A 16,191-nucleotide genomic window follows, 5' to 3' on the forward strand; every position below is an offset into this window, starting at 1 on the left:
CATAAAGATACGTGCATGTTTATTGCAGCACTACTCACAATAGCAAAAACACAGAATCAACCTAAATGCCCATCAATGGTATAGTGTATAAAGAAAATGTGGTACATATACACCATGGATTACTATGCAGCCATAAAATAGAATGAGATCATGTTCTTTGCAGCAATGTGGATGGAGCTCGAGGTTTTTATCCTAAGTCAACCATCATGGGAACAGAAAGCCAAATACTGCATGTTCTCATTTATAAGTGGGAGCTAAACAATGAATACGCATGGACACAAAGAAGGGAACAAGAGACCCTGGGGCCTACTTGAGGTTGAAGGGTGAGAAGAGCATGAGGTTCAAAAAACTACCTATCAGGTACTATGCTTATTACCTTGGTGATGAAATAATCTGTACACCAAACACCTGTGACACACAATTTACCTATAAAACAAACTTACACATATACCCCTAAAACTAAAATAAAAGTAAAAAAATAAAAATAAAAAAGCTGGGTGCAGTGGCTCACACCTGTAATCCCAGCAGTTTGGGAAGCTGAGGCAGAAGGATTTCTTGAGCCCAGAAGTTCAAGGCTAGCCTGGTCAACGTTATAGGACCCCATCAAAAGAAAGAAGGAAAGAGAGAGAGAGAGAGACATTAAGAAAGAAAGAAAGAAAGAAAAAGAAAGAAGGAAAGAAAGAAAGAAAGAAAGAAAGAAGGAAAGAAAGAAAGAAAGGAAGAAAGAAAGAAAGGAAGGAAAGAAGGAAGGAAGGAAGGAAGAAAAAAAGAGAAAGAAAGAGGAGGGGAGGGGAGGGAGAGAGCAAGGAAGAAAGGAAGGAAGGAAGGGAGAGAGGAAGGAAGGAAGGAAGGAGGGAGGGAGGAAGGAAGGAAGATAGGAAGGAAGGAAAAAGAAAGAAAGAAAAAGAAAGCAAGCTAACTGAAGAAAACCTGAAAACCAGGACAGTCTAGACTAAAATAGAGGAAGTCATGGGATCTGAGCACATTTCTTCATACCAAGGAATTAGAAGTAAATTTAATCCCTAAAGATAGAATTACAAGAGGAAAGATACAAAAGACTTTAAAAAATCAAGAATTACAAGAGGACACAAATGGACTGCAGAGTTCCATTGGGTCTGAGACAGTTTTGGCCTGAAGTCAAGCAGGTAGCACAGGAACCAAAGAAGCCTCAAAGAGATTATTGACATTGTGGAACACACAATTCTTTATAGTCTCAAAACTTCCCACAAATGATTTATCCATTGAAACATGGCTTTGCTGTGATAATACAAGTACCTCATCAAACTTTTGCTCCAATGGAAGACTTATTAGTCCCGGTCCCAGTCATTATCTGGGCAAGAGAAGAAGATAAATATCTGAATGTTTCTTGGTCCAAACTGTTCTATCGATACGTCTTAATAGCTTTTTACCAGACTTAGTATCAATACTCACAGATCATATCACCATTCCTAACGTCTTTAATCAATGAACTAGTCTTTTTATTCATCCCATCCTTACTCAATCTCATTCGCATTCTTGACTTTAACACCCACCTCCCAGACTATAGAATTCCTCAAGTACAATTACATCCACTAACATTTCATTTACAAGATGCACATTCACACTTTGGATTTTAGTATCTGACATTGCTTTGCCTCCACATTTATAAAATTCTGGTTTTTTCAGTGCAGCACTTGCTTGTATTAAGTTCTTTCTGAAACTTCATTATGAACTCTGAACAACTAAACAAAACTAAATTTAAATTCAAACTTTTACATTTGCAGGCAATATGACTTTATGTGAGTTACTCCCAAACCTCACAGATGCCTCTCTGTATGGCAACATATCAGCATTGCTTGATGTAGCTCTTCACACTCAACTCACCATTAAAAATCTAAACAATATCAAAAAAAGACAAAACTGGCTACATTGTAAACTAAAAATGAGAAGAATATATAACAAGTCCAAAGGGAATTTCCATTTCTACTGTCTCAATAAAAATGGATTAAGAAACACTGTTGGACTATAAATCACATTTTCCACTATCTGAATAAAATATAGAAAGCTTCAAAAAGGGGAGGAAAAGGCTTTGACTGTTCTTTACTATGTGTCACCAACTCTGAGACACAGTGAATAAAATAATCAGCAAAATATATGACTGTCTTCCGACTATATTAGTCAAAGCCAGAATCACAAACCGTCATATTCTTTAATTCTTCTACTTATTATTTTCCCTCTTCTTATATCTATACAAACACTACAATCTCCAATGCTCAACACAGCAGAAATCAGACAAGATATTTGGAGGTAGAGTATATCCAATCATTATTAGTTGCCTCAGTATGTCTAGATAAAAATGTTGATTGAGAAATAAAAAACAGAAGAAAATCAGAATTATTCTATTTGGAGATAAAATTTTTCCACATGACACTATACCAGAAAAGAAATGTATCTTTGTTCTAGTAAATCAAAGAATCCAATTTTTTAAACCAGAAAAGATGTAATGCCAGTCCAGTAGGTAGACGTAAGATGAATGACTCCTGGTGATTGTACAGTTCAACCTATTCACGATACAATAAAAATTTTAATTTAAGAAGAGGAACTGCCAGGCATGGTGGCTCACGCCTGTAATCCCAGCACTTTGAGAGGCCAAGGCAGGTGGATCACTAGGTCAGGAGTTCGAGACCATCCTGGCTAACATGGTGAAACCCTGTCTCTACTAAAAATACAAAAAAAACCTAGCCGGGCATGGTGGCACATGCCTGTAGTCCCAGCTACTCGGGCGGCTGAGGCAGGAGAATCCCTTGAAACAGGGAGGTGGAGGTTGCAGTGAGCCGAGATTGCACCACTGTGCTCCAGCCTGGGTGACAGAGTGAGACTGTCTCAAAAAAAAAAAAAAAAAAAAAAAAAAAGGAAAAAAAAGAAAAGGAATTAAATTAGCATCTTCCAAGACAAGATAATATATATAGTCTTTATAAAGCAGGAGATGAACCAGAAAGAAAAATAAATTGAAATAAAGACACAGGTAAAAGGAAATGACTGAAATAAGAGAAATGAAAGGAAATTCAAAACACAATGCCAAAATAAAATCTACATCTAAAAATAGTAAGGAAATTATTTTACAGAAATCCTTTTTACAGAGATTTTACAGAAACTAGAATCAGCAAATTTAATCCATAAATATATGAAAAGAATAGCATTTCCCAACCAAGTAGGGTTCATCCTAGAAATTCAGAACATTTCAACATTCAAATAACAATCAATGTAATCACCATATGATATAGCCTAGACATCTGCTCCTGCCCAAATCTCATGTTGAATTAGAAACCCCAACGCTAGAGATAGGACCTGGTGGGAGGTGTTTGGATCATGGGGGCAGATTCCTTATGGCATGGTGCTGTCTTCACCATAGTGAGTTTTCACAAGATGTGATCATTGAAAAGTGTGTGGCACCTCCCCCTACATATTTCTCCTGCTCCTGTTTTCACCATGTGATGTGCCTGCTCCTCTTTTGCCTTCTGCCGTGATTGGAGCTTCCTGAGGCCTCCCCACAAGCAGATGCCACTATGCTTCCTGAGCAGCCTGCAGAACTGTGAGACAATGAAACCTCTTTTCTTATCAATTACCCTGACTCAGATATTTCTTTATAATAGTGCAAAAATGGCCTAACACACCATGTTAACAGAGTAATAAGAAAAATTATATGATCATTTTATTGGATAAAGAAAGCACTCGAAAAAATTAAACTTCCATTCATGATTAAAAAAAAAATACTCTCAGCAAACTAAGAATATAGGTGAAGCCTCCTAACATAACAAAGGGTATCAACACCTACCACTCACATGCCATTCCTATCCAACATTATGCTAAATGGTGAGAGACTGAATGCTTTCTCTGAAGATCAGGAAACTAGCAAGATGTCATTCCTCACCATGGCTATACAGCATCATACTGGAAATCCTGGTAAGTGCAATAAAGCAAGAAAAAATAATGAAAAGGAATATAGATTGAAAAGGCAGAAACAAAAATCTATTTGCACATGACATGATTGTGCCTGTAGAAAGTTTCAAAGAATCTATAAAACATCTCTTAAAACTAATAAGTGAATTTAACAAGGTTCCAGGGTTCAAAGTGTGTATTAGTCTGTTTTCATGCTGCTGATAAAGATATACCCGAGACTGGGCAATTTACAAAAGAAAGAGGTTTATTGGACTTACAGTTCCACATGGCTGGGGAAGCCTCACAATCATGGTGGAAGGCAAGGAGGAGCAAATCATATCTTGTGCGGATGGCAGCAGGCAGAAAGAGAGCTTGTGCCCGGGAACTCCTCTTTGTAAAACCATCAGATCTTGTGAGACTCACTCACTGTCACAAGAACAGCACAGGAAAGACTTGCCCGCATGATTCAATTACCTCCCATGCAGTCTCTCCCCCAACACATGGGAATTAAAGATGAGATTTGGGTGGGGACACAGCCAAGCCATACAAAAGTGAATACATGTAAAACTCAATCATATTCCTATATATTAGCAATGAACATTTGAATCTTCAAATTAATAAAAATATAAATTACCATATCACAAAAAATTGAAATACTTTGGAATTAATCTAATAAAATATGAACAGGTACTATATGCCAAATGCTACAAATCACCAATAAAAGAAATGAAAAAAGATTTAAATAAGTAGAAAAATATACTACATTATGAACTCAAAGACTGAATTGTTAAGATATCAATTCTCCATAATTTGATATATAGATACGGCACTATCCCAGTAGATATTCCAGCAAGGTTTTTTGACAGATATTGACAAGATTATTCCAAAATTTGTATGGAAAGCAAAAGAACTAGAATTGCCAAAACGACTATGAAAAGTTGAAGGACTCAAAATTATAGCAAATCAAGACAGTGTGGTATTGGCAAAAGAAATATAGTTTCCATGTGAAGAATCCATGATAGTCTGCTAGATGCTAGAGACATGAAGCCCAGTTCCCCGTGACCCCAAACAAGTGAGTGAAGCCATCAGGAACTCTACAACCCCCCAGGCATCCCACTATCTGACTGCAGCCACATGAATGAGCCCAAGAGAGTCCAACAGTAGAACCATCCATCAGAAGCCAGCCAAAATTGCCCACCCACAGAATTATGAACTAATAAATGATTGTTGTTTTAAGTTTGGCGGATTTTTTTTTACATAGCAATAAATAACTGTTAAACCATAGTAACTCCAATGCCAACTGGCAGCAGTGGAAATATGATGGTGGGGAAAGCCAGCATGGAAAGAAACAGTGGTTATCTTAGCCAATTATGTTTAAATGCCTTACTTCTGCAAATTTTACAAAAGTATATTATCATATAAACACATTATTCAGAGCTTTGGAAGGGACAGGCATAAGTGGGAGACTGAATCTGGAGCTTCATTCAAGGTAAATCTACCTCTCGTAAGCGTCATGCTTAATGTTAAATCACTAACAATATCCCCCTTAAAGATATAGAGACTAAAGGATTGCCTGCTATAACCTTATCATATAATATTGCTGTATAAATCTTGCCCAATAAATTAACAATAATGACTATATTTAATGCTTATTATGTATCATCACTACACTAAGGATTTCACATGGATTATTTCACTTAATTATAACAACAACCTCATGAGGTAGGGACTATTATAACACTTTACAGATGCAGAAACTGAGCCTTACAGGGTTTAATGGCCAAAAGTTACATAGTAAATGTCAGGTTTCCATTTTCAAAATCTGTGTTCTCCATGCCTGTAATCGCAGAACTTTGGGAGGTCAAGGTAGGTGGATCACTTGAGCCAAGGAGTTTGAGACCAGCCTGGACAACATAAGAAGACCTCATCCCTTAAAACAAACAACAACAGCAACAACAAAAATATTGTCTTAGTAACTACACTTAGTAGTGCAAGAAAGAAAAATGAGATAAAAGTAATGGAAGAGATTATTTTAATTATTACATTTTTCCCTATAACTTAAGGGGATTTCCTAATATGTTTTCTATCTTTAAAGGAAAACAGCCTATGTTTAATCTAGAGCTAGTTATCTTACCTTATGATAACCACCTTACTGACTCTTCAATTATTTTAAATTGATGCTCTATATTTACACTTATAGACAAACATCATCTGGAAATAGAGATGACTATATTTTTTTCCAAATAGACAATTCTATAGAAACCATTGGAAAAAGTTACAACTATTATATCTAATGAGACAGTTCATTAAAGTAATACATACAATATAAATTTTTTTAAACCTAATTTTCCTGAAAGCCAGCAATAAACTGAAAAACTGTAATAGGGACATGTAGTATTAGAGGAGCATAGTACCTAGAGATTGTGAATGAAATATGCAAAGCTTATATATGAAAAGCTTAATTTTCTTATGTAAAGAAAATTTCAAATACCTAATCAGTTACATAAAAGAACCTACAAATAAGTGAACCTACATAATAATTTACTATATGTGAAGTTGGAATATGTGAAGTTGTCAATCCTTGACAAATGACTTTGTAAGTTAAACTTCAACCCATTAAAGCCTCAAAATTGCTTGCCAACTTTCTTGTCTGAATTTTTTTTAAGTGATGCCTTCACAGGGTTCAACACATCAAAGATAGAATATGATGAATCAAAGACCTACAAATAATAGCCAAAACTATAAAACTCTCTTGGAAGAAATCAAAGGAGAAAGGCTTCATGACAGTGGACTTGGCAATGATTTCTTGGGTATGACACCCAAAGCAAAGGCAACAAAAGTAAAAATAAATAAATTTGCTACATAAAAATTAAAAACTTATGTGCCTCAAAGGACACAGCCAACAGAATGAAAAGGCAACTGGCAAAATGGGAGAAAATACTTGCAAATCATATCTCTGATAAGGAGTTAATAGCCATAATAAATTAAGAATTCCTACAACTCAACAGCAAAAAAAAAAAAAAAAAAAAAAAAAAAAAAACCTTAACTTTAAAATGGGCAAAGGACTTGAATAGACATTTCTTCAAAGAAGATATACAAATGTCTAAAAGCACATGAAAATATGCTCAGCATCACTAATCATTAGGCAAATACAAATCAAAACCACAGTGATATACCATCTCATACCTATTAGGCTACTATTTTGAAAAACCGAAAATAGTCAAGTGTTGGTGCAGATATGCAGAGAGTTCTAGTTTTGCAAGATAAAAAGAGTTCTGGGGATTGGTTGCACAACAGTGTGAATATATTTGACACTACTGAACTGTATGCTTATAAATGCCTAATATGCTAAATTTTAGGTTATATGTATTTTACTACAACTAATTTTTTTTTTTTTTTTTGGAGATAGGACCTTGCTCTACTGCCAGACTGGAGTGCAGTGGCACAATCATGGCTCATTGCTGCTTCAACCTCCTGGGCTCAAGCAATCCTCCCACCTCGGCCTCCCAAGTAGCTGGGGACTACAGGTATGCACCATCACACCTGGCTAATTTTTTTAATTTTTTGTAGAGACAGGGTCTCACTCTCTTGCTTAGGCTGGTATCGAACTCCTGGGTTTAAGCAATCCTCCTGCCTCAGCCTCCAAAAATGTTGGTATTATAGGCATAAGCCTCCACGCCCAGACAAAATTTTTTTTAGCGACACAAACACAGCATTCAGTGTATCAAAGATGCCATATGAAGAATTAAAGACCTAAGTATGAGAGCTAAAACTAAAAAAAACTTTAGAAGAAATTATAGGGATCAACTTTTATGACCTTGGATTTAACAATGGTTTTGTAGATATGTGCCAAATGTATGAACAACAAAAGAAAAAATAAATATATTGGATTTCATCAAAATTTAAAAGTATACATATCAAACGATGCTATTAAGAGAGTGAAAAGACAACCCAAGAATGGGAGAAAATATTTGCAAATCATATGTCTGACAAGGGTCTAGTATCCAGAATATACTTTTTTTAACTCTTACAATTCAACAACAAAATGGCAATCCAACTTTGTACATGAGCACATAGGTTTGGAGTTGAACACTTGAATAGATATTTCTCTGAAGAAAATATACAAGTGTCAAATAACCAAAAAAATGTTCAACATATCTAGCCATTAATATAATGAATATTAAAGGTACAAAAGTATAATCTACATATTTAATCATAAAAATTAAAATATTAAATACTGACACCACCAAATGCTGGTCAAGATGTGAAGAAACTGGTTCATTCATACATAGTGAGAATGTAAAAAGTGTATTAGTTTCTGTTTTCTGAGTTTATTCCTTTAGTTAAACCTAAAATCACTATACATGTTCATGATAATTAGAATAGAAAAGGGACAAAGAACAAATAGAAATAAATTCTATTCCTTCTATATAGCAGTACTTTGTTGGGTATAGATGGAAAACATCAGTCAGGAGCATTAACTTGAGTTGATCGTCAAAAATGTAGTTACTTTTAGCATGTGTTTTGCTTTAGTATATATACAGAGGCTGTAACGAAGTTGAACTATCCCATCTTTCTTCTCATTTGTAATACAGTCATACAAACAAAAAGATGAATGCTACTAGAAGGAGGTCCTTATCAAAAATATGACCCAATGCATTTAGGTGACATGAAGAAAATCTTTTTTCTCCTAGGCCTGAGATCCTTCATCCAAAAACTTAGAAGATGGAATGAGATGATCTTTAAGTTTTGGCAATCTATGTACACACATCAATTATACATCATGACATAGCTAGACAACAAGGCTGTATTTTCTGGACCCATGATGGTAGGTTTGACCATGTGACTTACTTAAAACAACAATGATGCATGTATCTTCTAAGAGCCAACTGAAATGGTGTCATCTCCTTGTCCCTCTGTAAATAAAAAAAGACAATGTCCCAAAAAGGGGTTGTTCCTTGAGCTTCAATCCTGAAGTGAAGATGATATGGAAGAATCAACAGCTGACATTAACCAATGGGGAAATACACCTCTGTTGTTGTTACTACAGCATCACCTAATATAAAATAATTACATACAAAAATTTGCTAATAATTGAGTATTGGTTCATAGTTAAGCTTTAAAACACAAAATTACCCAAACTTAATAGAAAACTTACATAAAATATGACACAATAGAAATAAGTTAAAAGCAACTTTAAAAAATGAAAAACAGTATTTGTAGTAAAAGAAATTGACAAACATATACACAGAATGTTTTTATTTTATTTTTTTAAATTGGTGTACATAGAACTTTCCTTGTGATTTCTGAGTCCTAAAATCACTATCCCAAGTAAGAATCAATATTGCTAAAACCATTTTTCTTCATCATTAAAATGTTTCAAGATAATATTTCCATCATTATATAAAGGACAATCCTCCTTAGCAATCCAGGTTTCCAAATATGATCTACGGGTAAGGCTTCTCCTGAAGTAATGTGACATAACCATAACATTAATTTCTTAGCTGTTAATTTGTTATCATTTTTAAGGCTAACTAGAGCACCTGGAAATTCTATGATCTTTCCAGTGCTCCATGGGTGGCAAAAGAACCATTGGTTTTCTCTTCTCTTTGCTCCCTTTAAGTAGAAAACCCGGAAGTAAAATTCTTTCTAGTTATGAAAGAGATCCTATCAAACTAGATTTTAAAAACAAAGCCCAGCTATATGTTGCTTATATGAGACATACTGTGTCAATGACTTATCCCCATCAGCATGCAACTTTAATTTTATCAATGCAACCTTTGCAGCTGTTTCACTATTTTTTGCACCTTTCTGTTGTTCACTTACTGTTTCTTCTGCCTTGGAATCAATAATGTCTTTAACGATTTTCTGAGAGGCAGCCATAGGAGACTTTTGGATTTCCAGTTTTTCACACTCATGGTCTGACTGATGATGGTGTCTCAGGCAAAAATGCTTCTCACAATAAATACACATAATTACCACAAGTTCTCATTCAGCACAGTCCTTGAATGAATGGATAAGATACATGTTTATCTGTTTTTAGTCCTCATTGATTACAGTCACCTCAGAACAACCATGAGACTCCTGGATTTGTATTCAAGGCAAAATATTCCTAAACAACCATAACATACAAATGGAGGAAAACCCACTGCTGCCATCCATGGAGCCAAAGCAGGGCTCAGGTCTCATGTGACCAAGGATGGGGATTCCCCAATCACCTTGATACCCGCAGTGCTACACCTGGCAGTGCTACTGGATGTTCAACTCCGTCATCTCCCAGGTGCCACAAGGGGCAAGGCAGAGCCTGAGGGGGTGGGATAATCTGTTAGTGTCTTATAAATAAATATGCAATTACCATGCACTGAGCAATTGCACTCTTGGGCATGTATCCTAAAGAAATGTAAAATTATATTTACCAATAAAACTGCACATGGATATTTATTATAACTTTATTTGTACTAGTTAAAACTGGAAAAAACCCAAAGTGTACTTCAACAGATGAACTGTTAAACTCGTAACAATAATATAGAGGCCTGTAATCCCAGCACTTTGAGAGGCCAAGGTGGGTGGATCACTTGAGGTCTGGAGTTCGAAACCAGCCTGGCCAATATGGTGAAACCCCATCTCTACTAAAAATGCAAAAAAAGTAGCCAGGTGTGATGATACACCCCTGTGATCCCAGCTACTTGGGAGGCTGAGGCAGGAGAATCGCTTGAACCCAGGAGGTGGAGTTTGCAGTGAGCAGAGATCGTGCCACTGTACTCCAGCCTGGGCAACAGAGCAAGACTCCGTCTCAAAAATAATAGTAATGATAATATATAGACTATTATTGAGCAACAAAATAAATAAACTATTGATACACACAACAATTTAGATGGATCTCAAGGGGATTTTGCTGAGTGGAAAAAAAAAAGTCTTCAAAGGTTAGATACTGTATGATTCATTTATGTAGCATTCCTGAAATGACAAAACTACAGAGATAGAGAACAGAGTAGTAGTTGCCAGGTGTTGGAGATGAGAAGGAGGGAGGTGGTGGTGTTTATAAAAGGATAACAGAAAGGATTCTTGTGATGGAAGTACTTTGTATTTTGACTGTGGGTGGTGATTACACAAATCTACACATGTAATAAAATTACATAGAGCTAAGTACAAACATATGCAACAAGTGCATGTAAAACTGGCAAAATCTGAATAAGGTAAATGGATTCTATTAATGTCAGTTTCCTGATTATGATATTGTACTATGGCTATGTAATATGTATATAACATTTGTAATCCCTGGGCCAGCAGCATTACCCAGCACTTGTTAGAAATACGAAACTCGTGGGCCTGACTTCAGACCTACTGAATCAGAAATACCGGATGGGGCTCAGCAATTTGTTTTTAACAAGCTCTTAGCTGATTCAGATGAATGCAAATGACTCTTAACCACTGCTTTAGCTTACAACCTGCTGATCCATGGGGAACCATACCTAGCCTGGATGGAGACAACTGTTTATCACCCAAAGATCCAGGTTTTCAAGCTGGAAGCAGTAATTGCATGAGATTTTCAGGTTGATGAACTTGGGGAAGAGATGACTGTATTCCATAAAAGAGGAAAAAAGGTGTCTAAAAATGTTCTGTAGCCACAGGGATAGACTCTATTTGTTAACAGACCCAACTTCTCTCTTCCTGCCTTCTAGTCAGGAGTGGCCATGTGACATGTGACACTGTTCTGATTAATGAGATGAAAGTGGAAATCTGTTATGAGGTTCCTGGGAAAACTTGTGTTTTCTTGATCCACATTTGGCCCCCTTTCCCTTTTGATCTACTGAGTGCACATGTAAGATATCTATCCTAAGGAAATAATCAGAAACGTGTATACAAATTTAGCTCGTTATGTTCATCATAGTGTATTTAAACCCCATCTCTACTAAAAATACAAAAAATTAGCCGGGCGTGGTGGTGGGCGCCTGTAGTCCCAGCTACTTGAGAGGCTGAGGCAGGAGAATGGCATGAACCCATGAGGCAGACCTGGCAGTGAGCTGAGATTGCACCACTGTACTCCAGGCTGGGTGCCTCGGTGACAGAGTGAGAGTCCATCTCAAAAAAAAAAAAAAAAAGAAATAATCTTAGTGTTCAACAACAGGACTATAAATAATTTTTTGTATTTTTATAAGACAGAATTTTTGTGGCCATTATGGATGATGATCACTGAGACTTTTGATGATATGGAAAAACATAATATTAAGTGAAAAATCAAAATATAAAGCTATATACATATTTGATAAATAATTGCATAAATATATTCACATGCATATACACTTTCAATCTTCTCTTAAAAATAAATTTTTTTTATATATCTATAATCTATATAGTTATATATATATAACTATAATCAATCTTTTAAGGTAAGAACTATTCTTTAAGTATTGTCTAAGTGGAGTTTCAATAATTCTTTCTTACATAAAGCACACTGATAGTGATTTTTAATGTACACCCAAGTTTAAGAACCATTGGTATACTCTATATAGGTGTGTGTCTGTCTATATATGTAAATTTTTTTACATGTAAGAACACTCCAAAATGTTAACAGAGCTATAACTGGGTGTCATTTCTCCATTATAATGAACTTTATATTACTGTGTCTTTGTTTTCATTTGTTTGTTTTTTGACACAGGGTCTTGCTCTATCACCCAGGCTGTAGTGCAGTGGCACCATCATAGCTCACTGCAGCCTCTAACTCCTGGGCTCAAGTGATCCTCCCACCTAAGCCTCCTGAGTACAGTCACATGCCACCATGCCTGGCTAATATTTTTTTTAATTTTTTGTAGAGATGGGGGGGTCTCGCTTTGTTGCCCAGGCTGGTCTCAAATTCCTGGCTTCAAGCAATCCTCCCACCTCAGCTTCCCAAAATGCTGGGATTATAGGTGTGAGCCACTGCACCCAGGCCTTATTGTGTATGTTTGTAATTTTCTACTGCATAAGCATTATTACTTTTAATACAAGAACAATGTAACTTTTAACATTAAAGAGAGAAGAGGAAATAATTCAAGCTCAAGGTAGAGCAACATAGAGCGAGAAGCATCTCAAAGACAGGAACGAGATGTCTGAGGGGTCTTAAATATCTGCCTTCAAATGGTATTTAAGCATCTCCTCCTCATCAGGCTCTAGTTTATCAATCAGGTTGAGCATTACAAATCCAAAATCTGAAATTTGAAATGTTTCTAAATCTGCAACTTCTTGAGCACCAACATGACGCTCAAAGGAAATGCTCATTGGATTATTTTGGATTTCAAACTGTCAGATTTGGGATGCTCAACCAGTATAATGAAAATATTCCAAAATTGGAAAAAAATTGAAATCCGAGACACTTCTGGTCCCCACCATTTCTGATAAGGGATACTCGATCTATAATAGCTACATGCCAGTTTACATGCTCCTCCCTGGTTCAAACAATGGAATCAGATCAATTTACAGAGTCTTTCAAAGAATTACAGCATACATATATATGCAAAGAACAAGTATAAGTTTATTTTAGTTGCATATAACTTTTTCCTTAATTTGAGATAAACCATTTTCCTAACTTATGTTTTTGCCTCTGAGGAGCCTCTATTTTCAGATGCACAGAAAGCAGAAAACACATTGGGGAAAAAATCGCTCCTCAAGGAGTGGTGTGATCAACGCTCTTTCCATGCACCACCTCTCGCTCCATTTCCACCTGGAAGATGTAATGCAGCAGGAGAAACCAGACCCTAAATATTTTACCAGGTGTTTTTCTAACAGTTTAGGATTCTAGAATTCAAATTAGATTTTTAATTTTAGAATAAGGATTTTTAAATCATTAAAATTCTTCAGAAGCTTCCACTGCAGAGCTAGTGATAATAACAGATCATTGAAGCAACAGCCATCCCTCCCAAGGCAACACTCCAGCCATAATCAATTCACTTAATGCCCACGGGAGTCAGGTCTTTGTCTCCCTTACTGCCTCACCGTTTATTTCAATAGAGAACTGAACCCAAAAGGAATGAAATTTATAGTGCACTTTTTGCCACTGATAAACTATAGAATTAAATAGAACATATAATTTCTAAAATGAGCTATGCTGGTGAATTTATTTGAACAGTTACTTATGAGATGACTTGTGGGAAATCAAGGTAAGTTCACAATTACTGAACACGAAGCACCAACTGGAATTTCAAACGGGTAGAAGAGACGATAAGATACAACTATGCATATCTAATAGACATAGGATTCTACATTAATTTATATAGCTCTCCAGAGCCACATAATTCAGCTGGTTGTTTATTGAATTCCTTCATTCCTTTCGGAAAGATGACCTCAAGTTTTTGAATGGCTACATGGCTAAAAAATACCTAGCTTTTGGGGAAGGGTAAATTTAATTAACAGATATATTATTTTTAGAAAACGATTACAATTTTGTAGTTTCAAGGCAGATATAAATGAAGTCACTTGAAAGCTAAATGGTTACTTCCATTTCTACAGAGCAAGTCATGAGAACAAACTAGACTGTTCGAAGTCCATTTATCCAAGACAAAGGCTCTTTTGGAAGCTCAATCACCCAGTCCTTGGTTGATATATTTTGACACAGCTTTGATTTGCCAGGGGATTTACAGGACTAGTTAATTAGAAAATCATTTAGCCAGATAAATTCACTATGCCTTTATCTCTGTTACGCTTATTCACTGACTAGGAGTAATCGTCGTTGGTAATCTATGCCTTCCTATACTGCTCTTAGTTTCTTTCCTGCTGATCCAATATGTATTGCCACCCTTTCTTGCAAACCTTTCACCTGTGCCCTCTGGAATCTCCAGGCCATGGAAAAAACAGATTTTTAAATATTATCAACGTGAATGTTTCTCATGGACATTTCTTCTCTTAAAAACTTCTCAGATGGTGCTTTTTATGTTCTTATCCTCCCTTAACCCCAAAGCTGATAGAATGAGTGTTCTCCTTACTCCTAAATGTTACTTAAAGACCTTTTTGTTTTTACCCTAACATAATATACCCTTCTCTTTGCATAAGGTGATTAAGGAATGTTGGCATGTGTTAAAGATAAAAGGTGGTATATAGGGTAACACAAACTTTAGGAGAAAAGTGTTGCTTTCTTTTGAATATATTTATTATTTTTTATAATTCTATACTCCCAATTAGTTTCTACGTTATATATTATATTGCTTTGTTTTTTAATGGTTGCCTTAGAGATTATGACATCTATCTCAACTTACCAAAGTCTGATATTATTTTAACCTCCTCCAGGACAATACAAAGGCCTTAGAATACTTTACTATATTGGGCTGGACGTGGTGGCTCATGTCTGTAATCCTAGCACTTTGGGAGGCTGAGGCGGGCAAATCACTTGAGGTCAGGAGATGGAGACCACCCTGGCCAACATATGAAACCCCATCTCTACTAAAGATACAAAAATTAACCGGGCATGGTGGCACACGCCTGTGTAATCCCAGCTACTGGGGAGGCTGAGGCAGGAGAATTGCTTGAACCCAGGAGGCGGAGGTTGAAGTGAGCCGAGATCACGCCACTGCACTCCAGCCCGGGCCACAGAGCAAGACTCCCTCTCAAAAAAAAAAAAAAAGAAAAAGAAAAGTAAAAAGAAAGAAAATAATAATATTTTACTATATTGGCTACATTGGCTGGGTGTGATGGCTCACGTCTGTAATCCCAGGGAGGCCAAGGTGGGTGGGTCACTTAAGGTCAGCAGTTCAAGACCAGCCTAGTCAATATGGTGAAACCCCGCCTCTACTAAAAACACAAAAATTAGCCAGGTGTGGTGGCACACCCCTGTAAGTCTCAGCTACCTGAGGCTGAGGTAGGAGAATCACTTGAGCCCAGGAGGTGGAGGTTGCAGTAAGTCGAGATTGGGCCACTGGACTCCAGCCTAGAGCGAGACTCTGTCTCAAAAAAAAGAAAAAAAAAAACACTTTACTACATTTACCCTCATTTTAATTTACATATTTGTTGATGTGATGTATTTTATTTCTCTGGATGGATAGATAAATAGATAGATAGATAGATAGATAGATAGATAGATAGATAGATAGATAGAGTGGAAGATATAGTCCATATTCAACACAAAACACTTCTGTGACCAGATTTATGGGGGTTTACCCCCATACCAAGTAATTTCACAATACTTGCTGATGTCTTGTCAATACTTTAGTTCAACTCTGATACTATCTAACTAAAGATAGTGTCAGATACCACAGATTAAGGGCTCAGCTCCACAGAACTGCCCCACTTCTGATGCCAATCACA

General features: G+C 36.3%; 1 pseudogene; it reads right to left on the minus strand.

The window, feature by feature from the left end:
• Positions 1 to 9,277: 9,277 nt before the first annotated feature.
• LOC101125500 (AN1-type zinc finger protein 1-like) lies at positions 9,278 to 10,076 on the minus strand (annotated as a pseudogene).
• Between the last annotated feature and the right edge of the window lie 6,115 nt (positions 10,077 to 16,191).

This window comes from Gorilla gorilla, chromosome 1 (assembly GCF_029281585.2).
Source record: "Gorilla gorilla gorilla isolate KB3781 chromosome 1, NHGRI_mGorGor1-v2.1_pri, whole genome shotgun sequence".
NCBI lineage: Eukaryota > Metazoa > Chordata > Mammalia > Primates > Hominidae > Gorilla > Gorilla gorilla.